At 33.4% G+C, this 25,250-nt stretch overlaps 1 protein-coding gene and 2 long non-coding RNA genes across 10 annotated transcripts in view; 2 read left to right on the top strand and 1 right to left on the bottom strand.

The window, feature by feature from the left end:
- The window catches only part of LOC114302472 (4-hydroxy-tetrahydrodipicolinate synthase, chloroplastic-like), a 52,027-nt gene that overhangs the window by 7,645 nt on the left and 19,132 nt on the right, over positions 1-25,250 (bottom strand). For 2 of the 7 annotated variants that reach the window (XM_082916942.1, XM_082916941.1), the window contains exon 1: positions 39-176. The exons of 1 other annotated variant lie outside the window; for it this stretch is intronic. The gene's annotated coding sequence lies outside the window, so the exon portion shown is untranslated. Of the gene's footprint in view, positions 1-38; positions 231-1,822; positions 2,120-25,250 lie in introns of those variants that run through there. 4 more of the 7 variants (XM_082916948.1, XM_082916955.1, XM_082916949.1 and 1 more) reach the window with 4 other exon arrangements.
- Positions 95-19,933, top strand: LOC145820634 (uncharacterized). Its single transcript, XR_014362533.1, has 2 exons — positions 95-230; positions 19,678-19,933. It is a non-coding gene; the product is annotated as an uncharacterized LOC145820634 (long non-coding RNA).
- Positions 6,974-13,631, top strand: LOC145820633 (uncharacterized). Of its 2 annotated transcripts, XR_014362532.1 has the most exons (6): positions 6,974-7,381; positions 7,548-7,860; positions 8,123-8,200; positions 11,263-11,326; positions 11,839-11,933; positions 13,484-13,631. It is a non-coding gene; the product is annotated as an uncharacterized LOC145820633 (long non-coding RNA). The 2 variants fall into 2 exon arrangements; XR_014362531.1 differs by lacking the exon at positions 6,974-7,381 and having other exon boundaries at positions 7,437-7,860.

The raw sequence follows: 25,250 nt of genomic DNA, 5'->3' as shown, positions 1-25,250 counted from the left end.
TTCTTCAAAACACAAAAAAATCCAAAACACAAACAGACCTCAACGACGATGTGGCAACCGCAGCCGGAGATGTTGCCAAAGAAGGTGTTGCGAAGGCCGATCACCGGTCGCCAGAGAGAGAGATGGAAGAACGAGTACTGATCTGCAGCTGCTGAGAGATTAGGGTTTGTTTCGGCAAAAAAATCTAGGGCTGTATTGGAAAGATATTAAAGGTGCAGGTTTTTTAAAAGGTAAAACCTTTTTCCCATGTTCGATTCACGAGCTGTGTTTGATTCACGAGATAGCGACTATATTAATAATTTTTAATTAGATTAATAAGATAAATTATTTTTTTTATTTATTGTTTGATTTATATTCAACTAGCGGTGAGGGCACACGCGATGCGTGTGCAATTTAATAAATAGGAATAAAAGAAAATAAAAATGAAATTAATATTATAATGTGTACTTAGCTTAAGTGGTATGAGTCCTCATACTTAAACCCATGGTCATGGGTTCAAGCCTTGCCCATCTCTTTGTTTAACTTTTTAAAAAAAAATAAAAAACACTGCCACATGGCATGAGGAGAGTAAAGCTTCAGTACACTATAAGAGGTGTTCACTTTATAATAAGTAGGAATAAAAAAAAATAATAATGAAATTAATATTATAATGTGTACTTAGCTTAAGTGGGTATGAGTCTTCGTACTTAAACCCATGGTCATGGGTTCAAGCCTTGCCCATCTCTTTGTTTAACTTTTTTTTAAAAAATAAAACATACTGCCACATGGCATGAGGAGAGTAAAGCAAGCTTCAGGACACCATATTATGTGTTCACTTTATAATAGTACTAGTGGGTGGCACACACGATGTGTGTGCAATTTAAATAAGTAGGAATAAAAAAAAATAATAATGAAATTAATATTATAATGTGTATTTAGCTTAAGTGGTATGAGTCCTCGTACTTAAACCCCATGGTCATGGGTTCAAGCCTTACCCATCTCTTTGTTTAACTTTTTTTTAAAAAATAAAAAATACTGCCATATGGCATGAACAGAGTAAAACTTCAGGACACCGTAAGAGTTATGTGTTCACTTTATAATAGTATAGATAGATAGATAGATAGATAACAAAATCTATATAATAAGGGAGGAAGGATTTTGAAAATGTGTAAAAATGTATGAGAGATACATTTGTATCAATGGTTGAGATCTTTCCTGATCAGCATCTAACGGTTGTCTCTCAAACACTCCTCTCATTTCTAGGAATGGCAACGGGGCGGGGCCGGGGATCGCACTCCCCGTCCCCGATCCCCGATGCCTGAATTTTCCCCGGCCCCGGCCCCGATCCCCGACGGGGACTCATAGCTCGGTCCCATCCCCGCCCCCGATCGGGGATCGGGGATCCCCACCCCGAAAAATCCCCGATTTTAATATAGATCAATTCTGTCCTCAGCAATTCTAATATAGATCAATCCAACCATCCATTCCTATTTTTTAATTCATTTCATTAATACAATTGTTTAATTTTTTTGCTATGATACCATAGAGATGCCACTCAATTGAATGATGTGGGATAGAGAGAACTGGGGCACAAAGTGTTGGGGACAGAACATCATCATCTACTGAACAATGAACAATGAACATCCAACCATCTAATGAACAATGAACATCATCATCTACACAGAATAAATAAATTTAGAAAAAAAAACAGATCTATACACTCATATTCAGATATATATATATATAATCAGATATATTTATATAAACAGATCTATATATATATATATATAATATACATAGATGTAAACCCTAGATCCAAATCCCTAGAAAGAGAGAGAGATACCAGCGACGGAGGAGCGTCGGACCGTCGGTGAGGGAGGATCGGAGGATCGCCGGTGGTGAGGTGGGAGGCGCGGCGGTGACAGATGAAAGAGAGAGCGAGAGACCAGTGACGAGCGAGAGAGAGAGAGAGAGAGGAGCGCCGTGTGTGAGTGAGAGGCTCGGTGGTGACGGAGGATCGCCGGTGAGGAGGGAGGCGCGTTGGTGGCCGATGAAAGAGATGAGAGGGAGAGACCAGTGGCGATGGCGAGCGAGAGAGAGAGGAGCGCCGTGTGAGTGAGTGAGTGAGTGAGAGTGAGAGTGAGAGGCAGAGGCTCTGTGTGTCTGTGTGTGAAACCCTAAACAAATATATATATCCAGGGACTGAACTGTAATTTCACCTCGGGGATTGAACTGTAATTTCACCTCCTCTTCTTCTGTGTCTCAGAGGTCTGCCTCCCACCTAACCCTTCTCCCTCTCTTCTTCTTGATTTCAAATGGGAGTCGAGTGTTCTGTAAATCCTTCTTGGTACCTTCACTCGCTTCGACTGAACTCATTCGATTCAAGTTTTTCAGAGCTCGAACTTCCTCATCCAACCCTTCTAGGGTTTTTCGAATGGCCACCGAGCCTCCTTCTTCATCCTCATCATCACCACCACACTCTGATTCATCCTCGGTCCCCGCTTCTCCTGCCATCGATTTTCTCTCTCTCTGTCACCGTCTCAAGGTATTCCTCATCCAACCCTTCTATGTATATATTCTATGTATATATGTATCGATTCTCTCTCGAATATCATTGCCTAAATTTGTGATTTTATTTTTTGGGTTTGGGGGTTTTTTGGGGCTTGATCAGACGACGAAGAGAAGGGATGTTGAGAATCCAGAGTCCATAGCCGATCGTATGTATCGAATGGGGTTGATGGCTCTCAAATAGGAATGCTGATTGATCTACATCAAGTTGGAATGATGCTAAGGTATAGTTACACAGTTTTCTCTACATCTACCCCCCCGCATCCTTGGTGTTTGGTTCTGGTGATTTGTCTACTGATTTTTTTATTTTTTATTTGTTGTTTTTTTGTTAGCTGTTGGCCACATTAGGATTGTTTGGGTTATTTGATTCAACTTTTCATTGTTTAAAATACTGTTATTCAAAATCCATAAAAAATTTCCTCTCTTTTTTGTTTGTTTGTTTAAAATTATATGTGGTGAGGTCAGATTTTTTGTTGGTTTCAGATTCTAATTCTGTCGGAACTGCTCGCTCCCCTTCTCTTTTTGTCTCGAGTCGATCACTTCGCTCACTCTTTTCAAACTAAAGGTAAAGACCACTCTGTTTAAATAGATTAGAAGTGAGTACGTTGTTGTCGCCGCCGTAGGTAAGCTCCATGTGCATGGAGTTCATTGTTTAATAAAATACCAATTGTGAATTTGTGAAATGTCAAGTATAATAATTATAGCTATTTGTCCCCAAGGTATAAACGTTGTTGTAAACTATGTCAAGTTGTAATTCAAATATTGTTTTGCTATGTTTTTTTGTCTTCACTAATAGAATTCAAGTGTTTTCAGCAACAATTTCAGTCAAAACACATCTATTGCATTAAGCTCTGTATTCGTTACATAATCTGCGATCAAGTTGGTTATTGACTTTGAATTTTGTATTCATTACATAATATGCATCTAAGTTGATTGGTCTGAAGCTCACTTTGAATGTCCATATCATTCTTCTACACAAGTCAGAATATACAATGACAAAAGCAATTATAGCCTTTGTTTTTAGGAGGCAATTGTAATGGGGACAAAGGCGGCTTAACTACTAGACCACTTAATTCATTGTCTATGGCTTAATTCATATGATTTCTACAGAATTCTGCATATGATTTCGACATGGTTTCAGTTTTAATTTTGATTTTGAAATGGATTTGAATGATTTCGGTTTTGATTTTGAAATGGGTTTGTATGATTTCAGTTTTGATTTTGAAATAAGTTTTCAAATCTCTGTATTTTGGTATTTATGTATTTCTATGTATTTCTATTTATGTATTTTGATTTCGGATTTGTATGATTTCGGTTTGTATGTTTGTGGCTCTATATTTTGGTTTTGAAATAGGTTAATCTTTTGGTCAGTTTACCAAGGCTAATCTTTTTTAATATACTCCAGGAAGCAACTGAATTAGCTATATACATACCAATCACCTTTCCAGATTATTTCTAGATAAATTTTAATTCCAATATTCAAAAATCATCCCATAAGAATGTCTACTCCTACAGTATTAACTCAATTACTCATCCCTAGCAAACTCTAAGATCCTGAAAAAAAAAAAATAATAATAATAATAATAATAATTTGAATCATCAACTAAGAAAATATTAGGTGTATTATATAAAAAGATTTTGTATATAAAAATTGTGCATAAATTCAATTTTAAACAATCTGGTTTGTTTGTTTACTTAATTTGTGTGCGTGTGTGTTTAAAAAAAAAAACGGTGTTCCTATTTTTGTGTTTATGTGTTTATAATTTATTATGTTTTCGTATAATTTATTATGTGTTCGTATTTTGGTTTGTTTGTTTGTTTGCACTATCACAAATGTTCGCAATTTTTTAGACTTAACCAACAAGAAAGAGGTCGGTAATTTTGTGTTCGTAATTTATTGCACTGTAGATCGGTAGATCGGTCGACGCAACCAACAAGAAAGAGGTCGGTATCCTCTTCAAAATTTTCCTCCCTTTTCTACGCATATCCAAGGTTTCTCTCTTTGTTTTATGTGTGTCTCTTTGTGCCTTTAGAGATCGGTATCTAAGGTTTTTTTGTTTTATGTTCTGTAAAATGCCTCAAAATTTTTATTTGGGTTTTCGTTGGGTGTCTAATTTTTTATGTGATTTGTTTCTCATTCGGGTTTGATTGTGTGATTTATATGATTTATGTGATTTATGTGATTTATATTATGTGATTTATATTATGTGAACCTATTGTGTGATTTCTGGTAAAATTTTATGTGAACCTATATTATGTGAACCTATTATGTGATTTCTGATTTACAAAATGGGTTCAGATTATCAAGTAAATTAAATAAGGAATGTTGAAAAAAATTTGATTGTGGAGTGAATTATTTTATTGTTCCAAATTTTATACCGTTGGGTTTAGTGATTGTGGAGTGGATTTGATTTTATCTATAATTAAATTTTATTGTTCTTTAATTCTGTATTTGTGAAAGGAGATTATCTGAAGTACGGACCGAGCATGGCAGAACTGAGCCTGGGTGTTCTTATAGATATTATTGATGAGGAATGGATGCAAGACACTCTTTCTGATGATGGTAAATGGGTTATAGATATTCTTATTAACTTTATTCTTCATTTTTTCGTTTCCTTGTTTTCAAATTTACAAGCATACTGTCTTTCAGTCTGTCTGCATGATTTTTTGAATGAAAATTTTGTTGAAATTGCATTTACTTCACTGTTACAGATCTTGCATTACCACCAGTGATGATTTTGCGAACTGACGACACTGAAGAGTCAAGTAATGTCTTCCAACTACATAGTAACTTTCATTTGTCTGATTGCATTTGGAAATTTGTGGGTTTCCATTATTTTGCTGTTTAGGGTAGTATGCTTTAGTGCTTGATCATCAAATGTATAATGTTATTGATCAATTGAAGGTTTTGATTGCACAATATGATTCTAACCCGAAGATGGGTTGGAAGATTCTATGGGTTATTGAGAAATGCTAGAGTCCCACAATTTATCCACAATGACATGTGGCATTGTGTTGTTTTGGTTTTCTGGTATGGGCTGGCTGGTTGATGAAGTCCTTATCTTTAAGAGTTGTAAATGCTAACAAGATAGTAAAAAAGGAAAGGTAAGTGGAATGGTTAATTTGGTTACATTGAGGGAACCAAAATCTGTAATGAAAATACACCAAGGTGCTAGGGAATTACTCCACGCACTATCTCATTATTTACTTGCGTATGCAACAGGCCTCAATACAATGGTAAGTCCCAACAAAAATAGGAAAATTCCTTACATGTAGTTGACAAACTTAAATGAGTTACAAATCAGGAGATAAGATAACCTACCTGAATAATTAAAAATTAGGAAAGAATAACTAAAAATCTAAACAGAAATTGTGTAGACCTCCTAATAAAAAGAGAATGTATCAACTCCTCCCCCTTAAAATTTGTTTGTTATTTCTCGGCTGATTTGATTTCCGTCATGTGAATGGTCATGAGTTGATTTAGAAATCAAATGGGCTTTGCTTTTTTTTTTTTTCACAATTAATCTATATAATAATCATGGCAAATGATACCAAATAGGTTCAGAATCCCAAGTAATTTTGAAAAAAATATGTGATTTTGTGGATAGAATATATTGTTTCTGTCCATACCTCATCATTTTTTTCCTTATGTATTTTGATTTCAGTTTCACAATTTGAAACTACAGCATCTGTTTGAGTCTCATCTTTATGTTCATTTCATCTCATCTCAACTGTCTCTCTCAATTACAATTTGTTATTTTGATTTTAAAATTTTCAATACTTATGTTTCTTATGCAATTTGTTTCTCATTTATATTGTCTCAATTAAAATATGTCTCTTCACCCCTCTATATTTTGTGTGTGTCTTCATGCATACACTATGTTCGGTAAAATGGCTCAATTAAAATAGTTTATATAATTCTAAACTTATGAACACCATGCTAGCTGCTTATTTTAAAATAGTTTATATAGTTTATTAAAATAGTTTATATACCATGCTAGCTACTTATATAATTCTACTTGAGAACATATAATCTTATGAAAATCCCTCAAAACATTTTTTTTTTATTTTATGAAAATCCATCAAAACATTTTTTTTTTAATTTTTCTTTTTTGGCTTTTTTTGTTTTATGTCTCTTCGTATGCATTCACTATGTTCTGTAAAATGCCTCACATAGGTCTCTGAAATATTTTTCTAAAATGGGTCTCTAAAATGCCTCAAAATTTTTATTTGGGTTTTCGTTAGGTGTCTAATTTTTTATGTGATTTGTTTCTCATTCGGGTTTGATTGTGTTTCTCATTTATATTATGTGATTTGTTTCTCATTTGTATTGCCTCAATTAAAATGTCTCTTCACCCCTCTATATTTTGTGCATGTCTTCATGCATATACCATGTTCGGTAAAATGGCTCAATTAAAATCTATATAACAATGGAAGGATGATTTTGAATTCAAAATTAAAAATGTGTATGTGTCAAAATGTGGATCATTAGATTACTTCAATCCAAGGATTAAAAATGTCTCATTCTCATTTGTCCTACAAAGACATTTCAATGGTTGAGATCAATTACCATCAACATCTAATGGTCCAAAATGTCTCTCACCTCTAATGTGGCTGAAAATCTCTCTCTCATATGTACTCATCTCTGCTCAAAATCTCTCTTTCAATTTTCAAATTTTGAACACACCTCTCTCTCTACCTCCATCGAAGCCCATTCCCTTGCCGGAGACCCAACCCCGAACCCCAATTACTCTCTTCCTCCCTCTCTGTCTCTGCCATCCCTCTTCGTTAACAGTGGCAGCCCCAAACGCCCTGCAAAAAGAAGAATCTAAAGGTGAGCAAACCAATCTTATTTGTTATCTTCTGAGAGTATCTAAACAAAGGGGAAAATAGAAATGTTAATAAGCTATAAAATTGGCTTATTCTCACTGAAAAATTAATGATTTGTGTTTCCTCACTTTGTCATTACATATTGATTTGCATGTGGGTGTGATTTGCAGGAATTCGGAGAATCGGAAGTCGGCATCAGGTTCTCCAGAGAAGGAAGACAGGTACTACACCACGAGAGGGTCAGTGGCTGGGTTGGGGTTGGGGTTGGATGAGAATGGAAAGGCCGGTGGTTCGATTATGATGGATGGAGGAGAGAGAGTTGGTGGTAGTGGCGGGGATGAAAACAGAGGAGAGATTGTTTGGCCGAAGCTGTATATAAGTTTGTCGAGTAAAGAGAAAGAGGAGGATTTTATGGCCATCAAAGGCTGTAAACCTCCTCAGAGGCCTAAGAAAAGGGCCAAAATCATCCAAAGAACATTACTTGTAAGTCTCTCTCTCTCTCTCTCTCTCTCTCTCTCTCTCTCTGTGTTTCCCTGACTTTGTCTCTGTTTGCGTGTGATTTTATGTCTCTGAAATTATTACCTGGGAATGCAAAGGAATTCAATTTCAGTTATATGATTTGGGTTTTCTTTTTCTTTTTGGCTAAGATAAAATAAGATAAGAAGAAAAGAAAAATCAGCAGTGATTTGGGTGGGTTATGATTCTTTCTAATGATTTGTGAATTTGTGGTTGGATGTGGAAACAGTTGGTGAGTCCAGGGGCATGGTTGTCAGAGATGTGCCAAGAGAAGTATGAAGTAAGAGAGAAGAAGAGTTCTAAGAAGGTTACCCCCCACCCTACTATTTTTTCTTCTTCACTTTTTTTTTTGGTTGGTTGGATGGGGGAATTTGTCATCCCAACTTAAACATTATTAAAATCAAACAACATGATTAACATACCTCATTACTTTTAACGAAAAATTTGACAATAACAATTTAGTTCAATATCATAAAAAAAAAACAATATGGTAATTGTTTAGGCTTTTTTTTCTCTTATTCTTACCTTCCCTTTCATAATATCTACCTTCTTACCTTTGTTCTTTATCTTTGCCAGATCTTTAGACCATCTCTTTCCTTACTTTTTACTTTCTAGCTTCATTCGATTCGGTGCACTCAACTCATAAAGGTTTTCCTGCACCAATGTCTTTAAGGTAATGAGATTTCATATCCTGGAACCAGAATGATTACTGGAAAAAAAGAAAAAAGGTTGAGAGTTAAGAATATGGTATATACTTATTAAGTAGAGATTATGGTATGCGTTGTGGGTAGACCCATGCAAAAATCATTAGCACTTTCAATCTCTAACTACTGCTTTTGGTGATTTGACATATAGATTCATGCTAATGTTATTCTTAGTTTGATTATTTTTCTAACATTCTCTGTGATTTTGAAGATTCCTATTACAAACATGGTTAGATTTCTCAAGTTTACTGCTAATTGATGGATTTCAGATTTGGTATTTATAGATGGATTTCATATTTCTCAAGTTATAAATATGGTATTTATAGATGGATTTCAAATTTGTGGGTACTTACAGAAATATTTACAGAATCTGTTGGCTTCAGATTCTAAGAATTTTTTACAATGGAGTACTTGGGTTTTTTACTTCTCATAAATTTGAGAAGTAATTTTGAAAGGAAAAGAAAAAAAAATGAAATATAATTATATTTCATTCACGTTTTGTCTTTTCTTTTTAAATCTCTATTCAAATCTATAATTCAAATACAATATACAAATAATAATAATAATAATAATCCATAGGAGGACAGGATGCCAAATCTGAAGCTGCTTCTACATATGAAAGAGACCCTATCATTTGGGAACCTTAAGAGATGGCAAAAGAATTGACTTTGACTTGATGGATACAATACAACATTATGGATAACTTTGTGAGAAAGACTCTCAGGTGTCCTTTTCTTCTCACATTGGCTAATCTGGTTTTGTAAGTATATCTTCACCTACACATCTACCTTTACAACTATGCATTCTTATTTTTCTATTCAAATAATAACAACAAAAAATAAACAAATAGAAAACTTAATGCATTATGTTTTTCAACATCATGTTTCACTAGAGCATCAAACCACAGCAACCCATAAAACCCCAAGTCTAAGATATACTGCCGTTAATTTAGTGAAGAGATACCTAGAAAGCAAAGGCAATAATCTGAAAACATTTGATAGAAAAAAATGGGGGTAAATTACACTAACCTCCCTTGAGATTTGAAAAAAAAATACAACAAATTTCACAATTGTAACATAATTACGAAGACATTCCTTATAGAATCTGAAACCAATGGAGTACTTGGGTTTTTTAACTACTTGGGTTTTTTTACAATGGAGTACTTGGGTTTCAGATTCACAATGGAGTACTTGGGTTTTTTTAACTACTTTCATGTTGTTGCTCTGTAAAATATTCTCAATCATTATGAAAGACGTGAATATCACAAAGGGCTTAACATTCTCTATGATTTCAAGAGCAGGGCTATCTTTTCTTTGTTTGGTTTTTGTTCTGTTATTATAACCCTGCAAGTAAACAAGGGCAAGCAAGCATAGGATTAGTATCCAAAGTTTAAAGTGCATTTTCTTTGGCTGGGTGGATGAGATAAAGGCTGAAATGGAGTACTTGGGTCTTTAAACTACTTTCATATTGTTGCTCTGTAAAATATTCTTACTCTCTCTATGGGAGCTTGCATTTTAAGATTAGTATCCATAGTTTGGTAATGAGGTGCGGTGTTGAAGAGAACGAAAGAGTAGAGAAAAAATGTTGATTTTTGTAGCACCTAATTTTTTTTTGCTTTGTTGAAGAGAATGAAAGAGTAGAGAAAAAATTTAAAGCTGAATTTTGATTGTTGCTACAACTGCTAAATAAGATGTTTTACCAAAAGTCCTTCACCATGCTGTTTTGTTTCAAAACAAAAACAAGACAAATTGAATCTCATAACAATAGTGCATTGTCCAAGTTTTGTACCAATATAAAAACCTCAAACATCAAATGTCACATTCACAATGAAAGGCATTATTTATCAACCAAAAAAAAAAAAATCACACAAAGGCATTATTGTTGTTTCTGATGCATTCTAATTCTAAACACTTATGAGTTTGCTAAACACTTTTGAAATACTGATATGAAGTTTTTCTATATTTATTGGGTTTTTTTGTGTTTTTCTATTATTTTTTCTTTCTTTCTTTGGGAGTGAGGATTGGTAAGCTGTGATAAATTTTGTTTTTGTTGTGGCAAGGGGTTGGTTGGATATTTTGTTTATGGTCATGTATTGCTTAACAAATATTCCAATTTTATTTAGAATTTTCAGAATTCAGAATTTTCAGTTCAAGCTTGGAAGCAAAATGAATCTGAGTGGGTGATTTGGGTTTTTGGACAAAGAAAATGGGGGTTTTGGGGCTATATTGATTTGTAAATCATGGGGGAGTTAAGTTACTTAGACTTTGTTGTTGAATTGCCAAGCAAAGAATTTGTTTTTTAAATTTAATCACCAAAGACCTTAGGAACACTTATTTCTTAAATTTTCTCTCTAACATTATGTGATCAATTAAGGGAAGTTACAAAAAGTAAGAGTTGAAAAAAATAAAACCCAAAGAAAATATTGATTGATTTTTGTAACTTGATGTTTTTATCAGTCATTAATTTGTATCTGTGTTGACAATGTGTTGTGTTTTTTGGTAGTGTTTGCATTGGGTAATCTATTATTATTGTGCAACATTGTTTGTGTTTAGTTTGAATTGGGTGGTTTATGAAAAACCTTTTAATAGTGTGACAATGCGTGTGTTTGTTTTGAATTGGGTAGTCTCTTTTAATTATCATATTGGCTCTTTTCTGTATTTTACAGGTGAATGAAGACTAGAAGCGAATGGTAATATCGGCTCCCTTTTATAGGTCTACATTTTTTTAAGGTTAAGTTTTTCTTATCTCTCTAATGATTTTGTATTTATTGTTCTGGGAGTTACAATATTAAACTAAACGTGCACTTCTTTGATTGATGAGTGTTGAAAGAGTGGCAATCTCGAGTGAGCAACAATTTGTGCATACTTCGTTCAATTTGTTTGAAAAGATATGACAATCTCTTTCATCTTTATCCTAAATGGCATCCAAAGTGGTAAACTCACATGAATTTTATAAAGTTTTTATGTTCCACATTTATCTTAGTAGTGAAAATGGATTTTTTTTTTAAATATATATTTTTGGAAGGGTGACACTTTTGCGAAGTAAATTTTAAATTTTCTACTTTTTTCTACGGTATGTACTATGAAAATATGTCATATTCCTAAATACTCTCCTATTTAGACTTTATGTTCCTAAATAATTTTTTGAAATATGTCATGTTCCTAAGTACTTTTGCTTTTTTGATCTTCTTCCTTATTCATGCTAAATACTCTACCACTGTTGGTTGGATATGAATCTATAGGAATTGGATGAGATGAAGAAGCTTTTGAAAGAGTCAGGGGTTGTTCATTGATAGGAGGAAACAAACCAACGGCACCCTTGAACGCTCCAATTAAGGTAATCTCTTCAAACTTCTATGTTGTATGATTTATTTTTTATTTTTTATTTTTTATAGAGAAAAGATTTAACCATTTAAGTTGTTTATATGGGAGTGCCTTTAGGCACGAGTGATATGCTAGCAATTCATATTAGACATTTTTTTTTTCTTTGGATAACATTCCTTTAATCCGTCTGATTTGATTTGATTTTTTTATTATTTATTTCATATATAGTTACTAAAATGACTATTGGACCATTTTAAAGTCCTTTTACTATAGTTATTTTTTAATGCAACAATTTCAATTTTAAAATGGTTGTAGTTGATATAATTAATGACTTCCAAATTAATCATCTGTGTAATTACTCTTATTTAAAGTACTTTTTCATTTACATGATTAGTTTAGGGCTCTTTTGGGGAAAGGGAAAAACGCTAGGTTGGCGTTTGGAGCAAAACGCACAGCAGCGTTTTTTTGCTCATTTCGCAAGTAGAAAAAGTAGGTTAGGAAATTACATAATTACTCTCAATATTTACATCTTATAGATTTGGGTCAAACGTAATTTTTTAAAATTTGGTGATGTTATTTTAGTCATTTTGGTGTGATGTGACACCATAAATAAATATTAATTAAAAAAAAAAGCAATTTTTTACTAACTTCGCAAACACTCCCAAAAAGCTTGGTTAAAAGCAAAAAAGCTGCTTTTTACCATCTTCCCAAAATACCACTTAGTCACATTAGGGCATTATATGAATGCAATGATTTTGTAAATTCAACCAATGGACTCTTAACAGAATTATAGAATTAATGAGTTAATTTGTTTTAAAGCTATAAAGCTAAGTTCGAGTTTTTATTTACTAAGATTCAAATTCATGGTCAAATGCATGGCTTCTTTGTGTTAATGATTAGGATTTGAATTTTTCAATTAATTGATTTTGAAATTAATATCTTAATTGGTTTGAATTTGTAGTGTCATACTTTTCAAACTTTCATTAGCAAAAGTCGTCTTCTTTTTTTAGAATTTCTTATTGGTTGTTGAGAATTTCATCATGCTGTTTGAGTCATTTAGAATGTTTCAAATTTTAAGCAATTTGTTAAGTTTTATATATTCCAAACTTCTATCTTTAAAGCTACGTCTTAAGTATTCCGATTGAGTTGATTTTTGGATTCTATGATTTTTGTCTTAAGCTTCACTTAATTTAATTTAATATTCACTCAGTTTGTTATCCTGCCTATTGAGTTGATTTTTGGATTCTATGATTTTTGTCAAAGATCATTGCAAAAAATTGTGAAATATGCAATTATAACTCTTAAACATGGGTTTGTTGAGGTTTTTTGGTATTGTTCAAATTGAAACCGTAAAATAATCTGATTCAATAATATTATATTAAGCTATTCATGCATTTGTTATTGTTCTTCAAATTATTTTTATTACTGCAATGAGTTCATTTTGTTGTCAAATTATAGTTGCTTTTAAAGAATCATTTTGTTGATTTCTCATATGTATTTTAATGTGATTTCTCATAGCTATTGGTTTTTTAAAGTGAATTTAAGCGAGTGATTTTGTTGTAGGTGGCTGATCCGTATTGGAAACCTTGGGTTGTTGCTTCTCTTTATGTGTGTAGTTAGTTGGCGCTCATTCTAAACCGGATGGTTAATTATTATTATTTTTAGTTAGAATGATTACTCTTTTGTACCAAAATATTTGTTCACATTTTCTTGAAGGTATTGAAATTTGATAAACTGAAAAGGTTATCAATTATGATACTAATTCGGTAACATCCTTTTATTGAAGGTTTGCTATACATGTGTCATTTTAGCGTGGATTGAATTCTAAAATTTGTTGTTTGGACTTGAATTTTAGCAAATATTTTTAGATTCTATTATTTGCTTATGCTACACTGTAATATAAAATTTATTATTTGGACTGTAATTTTGAAGTTTGTTATTTGAAATTTATGAATGTTTTTGCCAGTTTACTATGTAGAAACAATTTCAACTTCTTATTTGTGAAGTATTAAATTAGAGTGATATATCATTTTAAATTGATTTATTACAATTGAATTCCGTAACCCGTGTGGTACCAAAAAAACTATTGACCGTGCCTTCAGGCACGGGTTATCCCTAGTATATAAATATAGAATTATAGTTATATTTATCTTTTTTTTCTAATCTTATCATATGCAACCAACACAAAAGGTGTAAGTGGAAGGTATAAACATCAAACAGGACAGCAAACACAAAATGTGTAAGTGTAAGGTGTAAGTTGCACACTTAAGAAAAGTCCTATCATTTATTAATGTTTCTTTACAATTTTTATTTTATTAAAATTTATTTATAAATGTGATTTTGAAAAAAAAATTTAAATAAATAAATGAAAACAAAATAAAAATACAAAATACTATGTTTGGTTTGTTTTTTAATTTTTTTTAAATATAAACTGATTTGATAAAATAAATATCAAAAAATATTTTTTTAATTTTTAAAAATCATTTTTAACCTTCTAAAATATAAAATTATAAAAAAATAATAAGTATTTTCATTTTTTGTCAAGAGTAAAAGTGTTTTTTTATGTTATTTCTCATCTCAGTATATATAATTCCACTCTCACTCCATAACTAATAATTCTACAAATTTGTTAGATTAATTATCCATTGGATTAATAATTTTGAAACAAAATTACAAAATAAACCCATGATTATTGGGCTCACGGACTAATAATCTCAATTCCATACTCTAATCCTGTCAATCAAATATTTGATTAAAATACGAATCGTCTTTTGTGATTTTAGAAATTATATTTCAATAGTTTCTAATTTTATAATAAATTATTAAATTAATTAATAATTTTTAATAATGTTATAAATATATTTTAATTAATAATTTAAGTAATTTTATTATTATATAAGAGAATAATTATAAATTTTATTTTCTTAGTTAATTTTATTAAATAAAAAATTCTGATAATGAGATAGTTATAATTTTTTAAATTATAAGAATAATTTGTATTTTAAACAAGGGAAAATTGGTCTAGGGTCCCTCTCCCACTTTTCGTAATGGAAGAGATCCACAAAATTATTTTTTGATGTCTAAGGTCCCTAAACATATCTCAGAGAAATTTGAGTATGTCCATTTGTATCCTTGCTTGATTCAAGGCTCTAACTATTGCCAATCTGTCCCATACATAAGAGCCATCTGGAAGCTGTGGGCACAGAACGATTTCAACTCCGGTGATGGATGTGGCTGCCGCAGTCAAAGCTTCCGCCGACGCAGCTTCCACTGACAAGTCGATGAACGCAGTGTCGCGCAATACCTGGGCTGAAGTCGGGAAAAATTTGTAGAAGCAAACTTACAGTCATTGGTTCTTCTATATCAAGCATTCCAGCATTATTGACCAACATTTCACCATATTCTCCAATGCACCAAACTGCCACTCAGACAAGACTTTCCTGATGAAAACATCAAAAATCATTTTTCACTAATTACTCAAGATGATAGAACTTCCATACCAAATCTTATCCTAAAAAAGAAAAAAAAAACTAAGTACTTGTTCACCTGATGTTTGGACTGCTCTGTACAGAAATTGTACTGTATATCCATGGAGGTTCGAAGCATTGTTTATCACAACAATAAGGGCATGCTAAACTTCATCTTTTACAAAATTTCCTGCTTATTAATAATAGCGTCAGGATCAAAATTTTACCAAATGTGCCATTACCTACATCAAAGAAAGCTAAAAGAAAGATTTAAAAGACAAAATAAAACACAGAATAAAAGAGAGAAATTCCGAAGTGCAGAGAAAATTGTTCAAAACACAGAATTTCTCTGGGGAGAAATTCCGAAGTCCAGAGAAATTTGGTTAAAACGTAGACAGAGAATCCAGAGAAATTTAGAATTTCTCTGGAGAGAAATTCCAAAGTCCAGAGAAATTTCCAGAATTTTTCTGGAGAGAAATTTCTCTGGATGTAATAGGCATTGGCAATCTTTGCTGCTCTTTGTATTATCAGCAAATAGATGAAATCTAAGAATTATATTGAACCAATATTATACCATGGATTTGCTTTTACTTCTTCTGGTGGAACTTTTTGATGGAGCTTTAAAAAAATAGCCTGTTATTTTTGGACTGTTCTTGTAGGGACTTGTATCTTGTAGATGGACAGAGTTTAATGAAAGTGAGAGTTGTTGATGCTTATAACTTGGAAATTAAAAAAAATCTTCTGTTAAATCAATTGTTGTTTAGCTTCTACATATTATAGAGTGGTGAGTAACAACAGTTGGAGAAACATGATCATTTTAGCTTGAAAAGTAATAGAACAGTCAATGAAATTTCCCTGGAGAAACCTCCAGCAGGATCATATATATATAGGTTGTTATTTGTTGCTTATTCACTCAATGAAATGATCTTGTCTCTTTGTTTTAAACTGAAATTTCTCTGGATTGGTGAAGAGAAATTTTCTTGTTGGAACTGAATTTCTCTGGGAAAATTTCTCTGGACCAATTTTCTCTGACTTGAATTTTCTCTGGACCAATTTTCTCTGGATTGATGTTGAGGGACCTTAGACATCATAAAAATATTTGATGTCCTTTATACTATAAAATCATAATATCAGGGACCTTAAAAAAAATACCCCTTTAAACAAATCTCAATAATATACTTGTAATTTACTATTTTTTTTTTAAAAAAATGTATAAGTGCGGGCGGGTTTTTCCTGGTATGGATAAAACTCAAGATGCACCCATAATCTATAACCACGTTATATTTCAAACTACAATCAATCTTATTGTATCTACATTCAATCTATACTCTGCCATAATATGAATGGATAAAATATGAAGCGAAAGTCATCCCAAAAAATAAAAATAGTTTGTCATATGCTTTTTATTATATAAATAATACTCTCATAAATCATACAGCTCTTATGTATAACAATCACTTTAGATAAGGTGTTGTTTGAGAACAGATTATTTTAATAATTTTTTAGTTAAAATATTAATTAAAAAAATTTATATATTTAGAATAATTTTTTGATTTTTTATGAAAATATATACAAAAAATTATTTAAAAAAATCTTTAACTTTTTAATATAAATTATAAATTTTTTTAATAATTTTTTAATTTTTAAATTAAAACTGTTACCTGACAAACAAAACGGTAATACAATCTACTCATACAATAAAACTATTTTAATAAAATTTGAGAATCCGAAAAAGATTATTTTATTAGGTAAGAATTCAATTTTGTTCGGCTCTGTCACCCACCCACCAGTGAGAAGGCGCCGCCACTGGTGTCTAGAGTTGAAAATTTTTGGGAGTTTACGATTTAAATAAGGTAAATTATAAGGAAAATACTTTTCTTTAGTTGGGTAAATTACCAAAAATGTTGATATAAGGATTGGTTTTTTATTTAATCTCACAATTTTTTTCGTATATACTCAAAAGTTCTAAATTTATTTATTTTATTTTTTTAATATACACTCACCACCGACAACCATAACCTAAGGGTTGATTTGGGAAGTGGATTAGCTTTTTAACTTTTTGACTATTTTAACCTGGCTAAAAAACTTGATTTGGGAAGGACTTTTTGACTTTTTAGCTTTTTTGACTTTTTTTGTGAGAGAAGAGTGTAATGATTATGAGTTGGATGTGATATTTTGTTTGTTATGGCTAAAATAGCTTATTTTGTCTTTTGTGGCTATTTTAGCTAAAAAAAACCCAAAAATCTCTTTCCAAACAGAGGCTAAGACTCTTTTATTTTCTTTCTGATATACATTCATATGCAACCATGATCAATTGGGATTCACCGACAACCACCAACCACCAACTCCTTACTTTGCCATCACTGATAGCAAATAAGATGAGTTTCCAGCTATATTCTTGACGTAAATCTACTCAGATCTTGTATAGCGATCCCGGTTGTCCCTTTACTGTTTTGTTGTATTTCGGACTCGGTTCCGTGATGTTGGTGGTGGTACACCTTGTTGTCATCCTTTAATTCCACTTGATTGAGTTTTAGGATGTATGGGGCAGAGTTGTTACAGGTTGGTTAGGCTTTGGTTTCGATTCTTTGTTGCCCAGTTTTTAGGAGATCCGCTCGAGCGGGTCTTCTTGCGCTCGAGCAGAGATTACGTGCTCCCAGTTTTTTGTGTCCCTGCAAAACTTCTGCAGGTGTGGTTTTTACGCTCAAGCGGGTTTGTTTACGCTCGAGCGATGGCGCTCGAGCGGGTAGTACTTTCTGGGTATAAGTTCTGGGAGGGTGAAATCTACGCTCGAGTGGACTGGTTTTCACGCTTGAGCAGAAGTGCTTTATTCTTGTGTCTTGGAGCTCGAGCGGGACTTGTTGCGCTCGAGCGTGTCCAGATTTTTGTTCCTGGCGCTCGAGCGTTGTGTTCTCCGCTCGAGCGGGTCATGCGTATATGAGTTATCCGCTGGGTAATTTTAAATCACTTTTTGCTTTTCTTTCTCTCTCCTACTTTTTCTAAAACCCATTTTTGAGAGCCCCTCTCTCTAGAAACTCCCTTCTCTCTAGGGTTTGATCTAGTTAGAGTGTCCTCCTTCTCTTCGGCCTTTGTAAAAGTTGTGTTGATCGTCGAGGGTGTCGTTTTGATCCGAAAATCTTGGTCTTTGGAGCACTTTGGTTTTGGTCTCTTCTTCATCCGAGCTCTAACTTTGAAGTAGGGATGTCCTACTCCTCTTTATGAGTTTTGTCTTTAAATTTTTGCATTTCGATATGTTGGGGGTTGTTGGGTAACTTTGAGAGAGTTTGGGCCTTTGTGTAATTTTACAAAAGTTAGAGTTTTTATTTATATAAAACCTAAATGCATGTTTGGTATGGAAAAGTGAAATTAATGTAGAAACATTAATGAAAATGGAACCTAAGGGTTGTAATGTTAATTATGAAAAATGCCCTAATTACATTGGTTAATTAATTCGTATAATTAATTATGAGAAATGAGGAATTGATTTGGAAATGTATGGAATTAAAGGGTGTAGTTAGATTATTTATCACTCACCTGGTTGAAATGTTGATTATATATCCATTGTTGCATTTATTTTCTGTATAGAAATAACTGCTTTGGGCTATCGGTGGAGGATAGTCTTGATTGTTGTAGACAATGCATGATGATTAGGTAAACTGAAACTAATCACTGGAATGTGTCATTGAGTATGACGGTTGAAAGAATACATTAAATTTATGTATTGTGTGATGATGTGTATAATTATTGTTTATATGCATTGTGTCGTGTTGGAGAAGATAGGGGATGTACTCCACGGTTTAGGGGAAGATAGGGGATGGACCTCTAAACCGGATATTGTTGGGAGAAGATAGGGGATGGACTCCATAGATAGAGCTCATATGCTTATCTAGTAATGTGTTGACAGAGCTCATATGCTTGTCTTTGGAAGTGTGATAGTGCTCTTATGCATATCTATGGAAGTGATGATATAGTTGGTATGCTTATTTGTTGGTGTGTGTGATATAGCTAGTATGCTTATCTATTATGAAATGGGAAAGTGTTTAATATGAGTTACTGTCTCATATAAGTTGTTTGGCCAGGTTCTGTGCCATGGTTATAAATTGAGAATTGAAAAGAATTGGAAAATGGATTGTAACATGGACTTGTATGTCACGAAACCGTAAAGTGTGATAAGGGAAAGTATCAGTGTTGGCCATCTATCAACTGCTAATCTTTTAGTCATTGTTCATATTTGGTTTAGTGTATTTCTACTAGGCTGTGGCTCACCCTATATGTGAATATCATTTTCAGGTACAGGCAGCATGCCACCTCCAAGGACGTAGCTTGGGAGGCTAGAGACGAGAGACTTTTGTTGTTTAGTCTCTTTGATGTATTACATGTATATTCAAGCCAAGGGCTTAATGTGTAAATGAGTTAGCACTCTTTTGTTGTAACCAAGTGTTAGCTTGGAAAGCTGTAAGCCTTTAGGGCATTTGCTTTTGTCGTTAACATGTAATACTTTTTGGTAATGGAACTCTGATGAATAGAAAAATGTGGAGCTTTTATATATCAACGCATGTCTATATTGATGGGTTTAATGTTAATGTTTTTTTGAGGGCGTTACATCTTGCCAATATCACAAGATAAGATTCAGCAGAATGTTCAGATTTAGAACATATCTGAGTAGATCTTGGAACAATCTTTTGGGGAGAAGCATAAACTAGAAACAAATCAAACTATAAGGACATAATTTCTGGTGTCATCCACATGGCCGAGGTTCACTGTAACAACCCTCATACTGTTTACCGATTAATGACTGATTGATTACCGATAACCATCGATTACCGTTAAACTGAATTGATTATGACTGACAATTGAACTGATTAAGAATACTGAACTGACTGACTGAAAACTGGAACTGAATTGACTGAGTATGTACGTTTGAATTGCATTCTATCTGTCGATTGTTTATTTGATCTGTTCGTATTTTATGTTTAAACTGCTAATTGAAGGCCTTATCGGCGGCCGAACCAGGAATTGATTGATGTTTTATGATCCTCATAATTAATATGATTTTATGGTGTATTTACCTGAAAACTGATTAGGTATGATTAAATTAGATTAAAATAAGCTAATTAAAGAGTTATGCTTAATTACACAAATGCCACTCTAGTGGCCCACTACTTGGGCCTTCTTGAGACTTGATTTCACTTAAGCACACATTTTGTTCAGCCATTTTCCTTCTCATTGCCGACCTTAGAGAGAGAGAGACTTGAGGAGTTGATTTCATCTCAAATTTGCTTGTGAATTGCTTGGTAATGGAAGTGTAGATTGCTACTTTGAGCTCCCAAACCTTGAATACAAGACTAAGGTAGGACATTCATCTTCTTGTTGTTGTCATGGAATTAATTCTTGCATGATTCATGCTTCAATTGTAGAGTTAAGTCTTGTTTTAGTTCATACATGTAGGATTAGAACATAATTCATGCATGCATGTTTGAATTGATGAGTTTTGAGTTGAATTCATGGTAAAATTGTACATGCATGTTCATAATTAGGCTTGAGTCCATGAATTCATCATGTTCTTGAAGAAATGAGTCCATCTGAACAAGCTTTGAAGGTTGAGTTTGGTTTGAATCCATGCATGTTTGCATGTTCTTCATATTCTTGAAAATGGGTTTGAATATGGTTTTAATTGACTCACCTTTGGAGCTTGAATTCATAAATGGAGCTTTGAAACTTGTTATACATTGAATTTAGTTATGTTTTCCAAAATTTGGGCCCAAGAGGTCGAGTTTGGAGTGGTAGAATGCTTGGTTTGAGCTTGGGAGGCAAATCTGGAAATTCCAGATTTGGCTTCCTCGCTCGAGCGAAGGATTCCTCGCTCGAGCGAGCACCTTTGTCCAGGGCTCCGCTCGAGAGAGCATCGAGCGAGCATCGCGCGTAAAATCTCAGCATCCAGTATTTTTACTGTTTCGACAGACCGCTCGAGCGAAGGATTCCTCGCTCGAGCGAAGCCTTTGATTTTGGAAGCTCGCTCGAGCGAATAAAGGCTCGCTCGAGCGAGGCTCCTATTTTCAGCAAACTTTGCGAAATGTTTTCTAAGTATATTTTTGCATCCTCATCCCATCCTAGCCATTCTTAGGCCTAGTTTAAGGCATCTTAATGAGGATATAGATGTAGAGCACACCAAGGCAAATTGGGGATTAAGTTATGATATTTCCCAACTGTGTAGCTTAGTGTGTGTTCAACTTGTGAACTGTGTAGGGTTGGCGACTGGGAAGACACGCTCTAGCATACTGTAGCCCAAACTCTGTGAGTAACAATTGTGTAAAGATATGTTCAACTGAGAATGTTTTCTGACTGTTTAACGAAACTGTTTTCTGAAGCAATTATTGTTAATTGTTTGAATGTATGTCCTATATTCTGAAATGTATTGTGGCATCCTTAGCAACTGTTGTATACTGTTACTGTTACTGTTACAGAGATCACTGTCGGTTCCCTCGTGGAACCACTACTGTTTACTGATTGATGGCCATCATTACTGTTCGGTCTTTAAGACCTACTGTTTACTGCTATGCTAATGGGTGTACCACATATGACTGAATAACTGTTCTGACTGAAAGACTGAAGTATTGTTTAATGAACTGATTTCATTACTGTAAGGACATTTCATTCATAACCTCTTTACGCATTATGTTATTCACTGGGCTTTAGCTTACTGTTTATATATATATGTAGGTGCTCAGCCACCAGATCGGAGCTAGGAGCGTGGGTTAGACTCCAGTTTTGTCAAGCCAGCCTTTGTGCCTCACTACGAGGTTCCGAGCCTATCTGTTAAGGCTTAGGGGTGTTTTAGACTTTCCCCTTCTGTACTGTCTTACTGTTCTGTATAGACTGAATGTTTATCGTACTGTTATGCAGGGATTTAGTCCCTAGTCCGAATGATTGTAAATATTGTGCATACTGTTCTGTACCGTTTATGTATGAATGTATAAAAGTCTTTGTGCATACAAACTGTCACAGCTCATTGGGCATTGTTTCTTTACTGTATTGGCTTCCGCCAGGCCCTGTACTCTGTTTTACTGTACTACTGTCTGCAGGCCTTCGGTAATCCCGGATTACTGGCCGGTTACGGTACTAAACCCATAGGGCCGGGTTTGGGGTCGTGACATTCACCGTCAAGATGTCATGTGGATAAGCTTTGTTGCCGAGATGTCATGTAGGTAAACCATTGTGCTAAGATGTGATGCGATGTTATTGGGGTTCGAAATAAATGAATAGAGAACAAGAGTCCTAAATGAGTTGAGACACTCTGTTTGGATATATATGAGACTCCTAATAAAGATCATTCTTATCTAAATGAGAGTCTAGGATAAGTGTAATCCTTGAGTCCTATGAAGTAAGATTTTTAGGGAACGAGGACACTGCTTAATTATACAAGTAAGGCACCCCATGTGTCTAAGGTACGCTTTTCATTATGAGCTATTTACTTGGGCTGTTATTCTGTAAGACTATTAACTTACTTGATCGTCGAAGTGCCCCGATGAACGAGCCACCACGTTATTTCTTATCTTCTTGTACGCAAGTGCTGGCTTAATCTATTATTCCGTGTGCTCTCCAGCTAACTTCCCTAGATCTCAGTAGAGAGATCTGTTTGGTTATAAGGTTGAAAATCAAAATCCATACACACAAACAAAATAAATTAACTTACAAAAGTTATTTATATTCTGAGAACAGCAAGAACTTCGAAGATCAAGTCGAATGTGTGACACTCTATTCTTAAGACAGATTTATCGCTGCACAGGTACTTACCGATTTGAAGTCGTCTATCTCCCAAGATACAATGATCAAACACAAGATTGAAGCAAGCACTGCAATCAATCTTCCAGCAAACCAAAACCTATGTTTTGTAACTCTCAAAAATGTCTCTAAAACTAATATGAAAAGAAGAAAAAATGGAAATGATTTAATTAATTGAACTACTTGAGGGATCTATATTTATAGGTATAGTGGTGACTGTTTAGAAGGGTAGAAAAACCCTCCAAACTGGTGTGAGTTTAAAACTGCGGGAGATGAAGAGACGTGGCAGAAGAAGATGAATGGAAAGGCACTGTTTCGAATTTGAAAATTCAAATTCAAAATTTTTCGGCAAAATTTTTGAATTAATTCGTTTCAAAAAATAAAATTTTCCCGTAAGAATTTGAAACTTTTCAAACAAATTTTGTCTAAAAAATTAAAAGCACGACCCGACCCACATCCCACACCCGTGCCAACAAGTTGTGGCATGCGTGTGTGGTGTTGAGTTCCAAGTAATACTTGGTCCATAACTCCCTTCCACAAAACTTGAATTCCCCTTAGGCCCATCCTAAGTGCGCAAACTTAGTTTATATATTTATATAAACTCTCTTCTTATTTCAATGTAGGACACCATAAATAGAACCCATATTGTTTCTTCAACTTCCAACTTCACAAAGCTAAATATGTCACCACTTGGACCCACCTCAAAAGACATGTGGGTGTCGCTTGAATTTAGGCTCAAAGTTGGCCCAAAATAAGCCTATAAAACCAATTTTCCAACATATCTTATCCAGCTAGATCTAAACCAAAAATGATTGTTGAAGTACAATTCTCTCTCTATGTCTGTCTTTTTCTTTCGATCTCTCAGTTTTTATTTTTCTTTTTTTCTCTGCTACATACTTCTCTTTTCCTATTTTAAAATATAGAAAATTTTAAAGTTCTAAATAAATATTTTTCGAGCTTTAGTTATAACGGATGAAAACTTTAAAATTTTTCAGTTTCAATTTTTCAAATGCTGAAATGAATCATGTTTTAAAACTATAAGATTTTACATTTTCATAACATGCTTTTACGTAAAATTTTACAATTCATAAAATATTTTTTGGTTTGGGTAGTAAGGAGAAATTTTCCCCATTGTTATTATTTTTTGTTGTTACATTTTTTCTTTTCTTTCAATTTGTCAATATTAGCAAATGTTGCTATGTTTTTTTTGCTCTAAATTCTTCATTTATTTTATTTTTTTCAGCAATATTTTAGACATTTCAATGAGTCTCAAGCAATTTTCTTGACGTCCAGCGATGCTTTGAACATTCTGACGACTTTTGGTGACGTTCAGAACACAATGGTGTTACTTTGGTGACTTCCTAGTGATATTGGACATTCTGACGAGCCTCTGGTGATTGTTTAACGAAAGTTCGACAGAGGTCCGACAGTGGTGAGATGTGCAACGTCCTTAAATTTAAAAAAATAAAAATTAAGATTTTTTTTATAACAATTAAAAATATGTAAGACTAATTGGTGTAAGGGTTTTATTTTGAGACTAGATGAGTTTTGAACTATGCAAAGAGGACCTGCAGGTTAATGCCCCAAAAATCATTGGAGGTGTTGTTTGATCTTTGTGGGCTCATTATAGAGCCCACATCAATAATTCGAACCGGTCAATGTATAGAACTCTCGAATACTTTATTCCAAAAAAATTAAATTAATCATATATTAATAGCCACTTGATTAGATCACATTTATGTCAACAATTAATTTTTGAAATCGTACTTACTGTTGATATGAATATGATTTAATCATGTGGATATTAATATCTGATCAACATAATTTTTGTAGATATAAAATACTTGACAAGTCCTACACATTGAACGGTTCAGAATGTTAACGTGAGTTTCATGGTGGGCCCACGAAGGCCCAACAATACCATTTTTTGGGTAAGTGCCTGACAGTACTCTCCAATCCGATTTTGAATGAGAGAAAAGCCTCCTCTCCCAAATTATAATTGTGATAATTTTATTAAAAAATTACTTATAAATATTTTTTTCATAAGATTAGTGAATTTTAATTCTTATTTAAACAACTTC

Source organism: Camellia sinensis, chromosome 2 (genome assembly GCF_055761805.1).
Source record: "Camellia sinensis isolate YWXY chromosome 2, ASM5576180v1, whole genome shotgun sequence".
NCBI classification, from domain to species: Eukaryota; Viridiplantae; Streptophyta; class Magnoliopsida; order Ericales; family Theaceae; genus Camellia; species Camellia sinensis.
The sequence above is the reverse complement of the archived record's forward strand: the minus strand, read 5'-3'. Positions and strand labels throughout refer to the sequence as shown.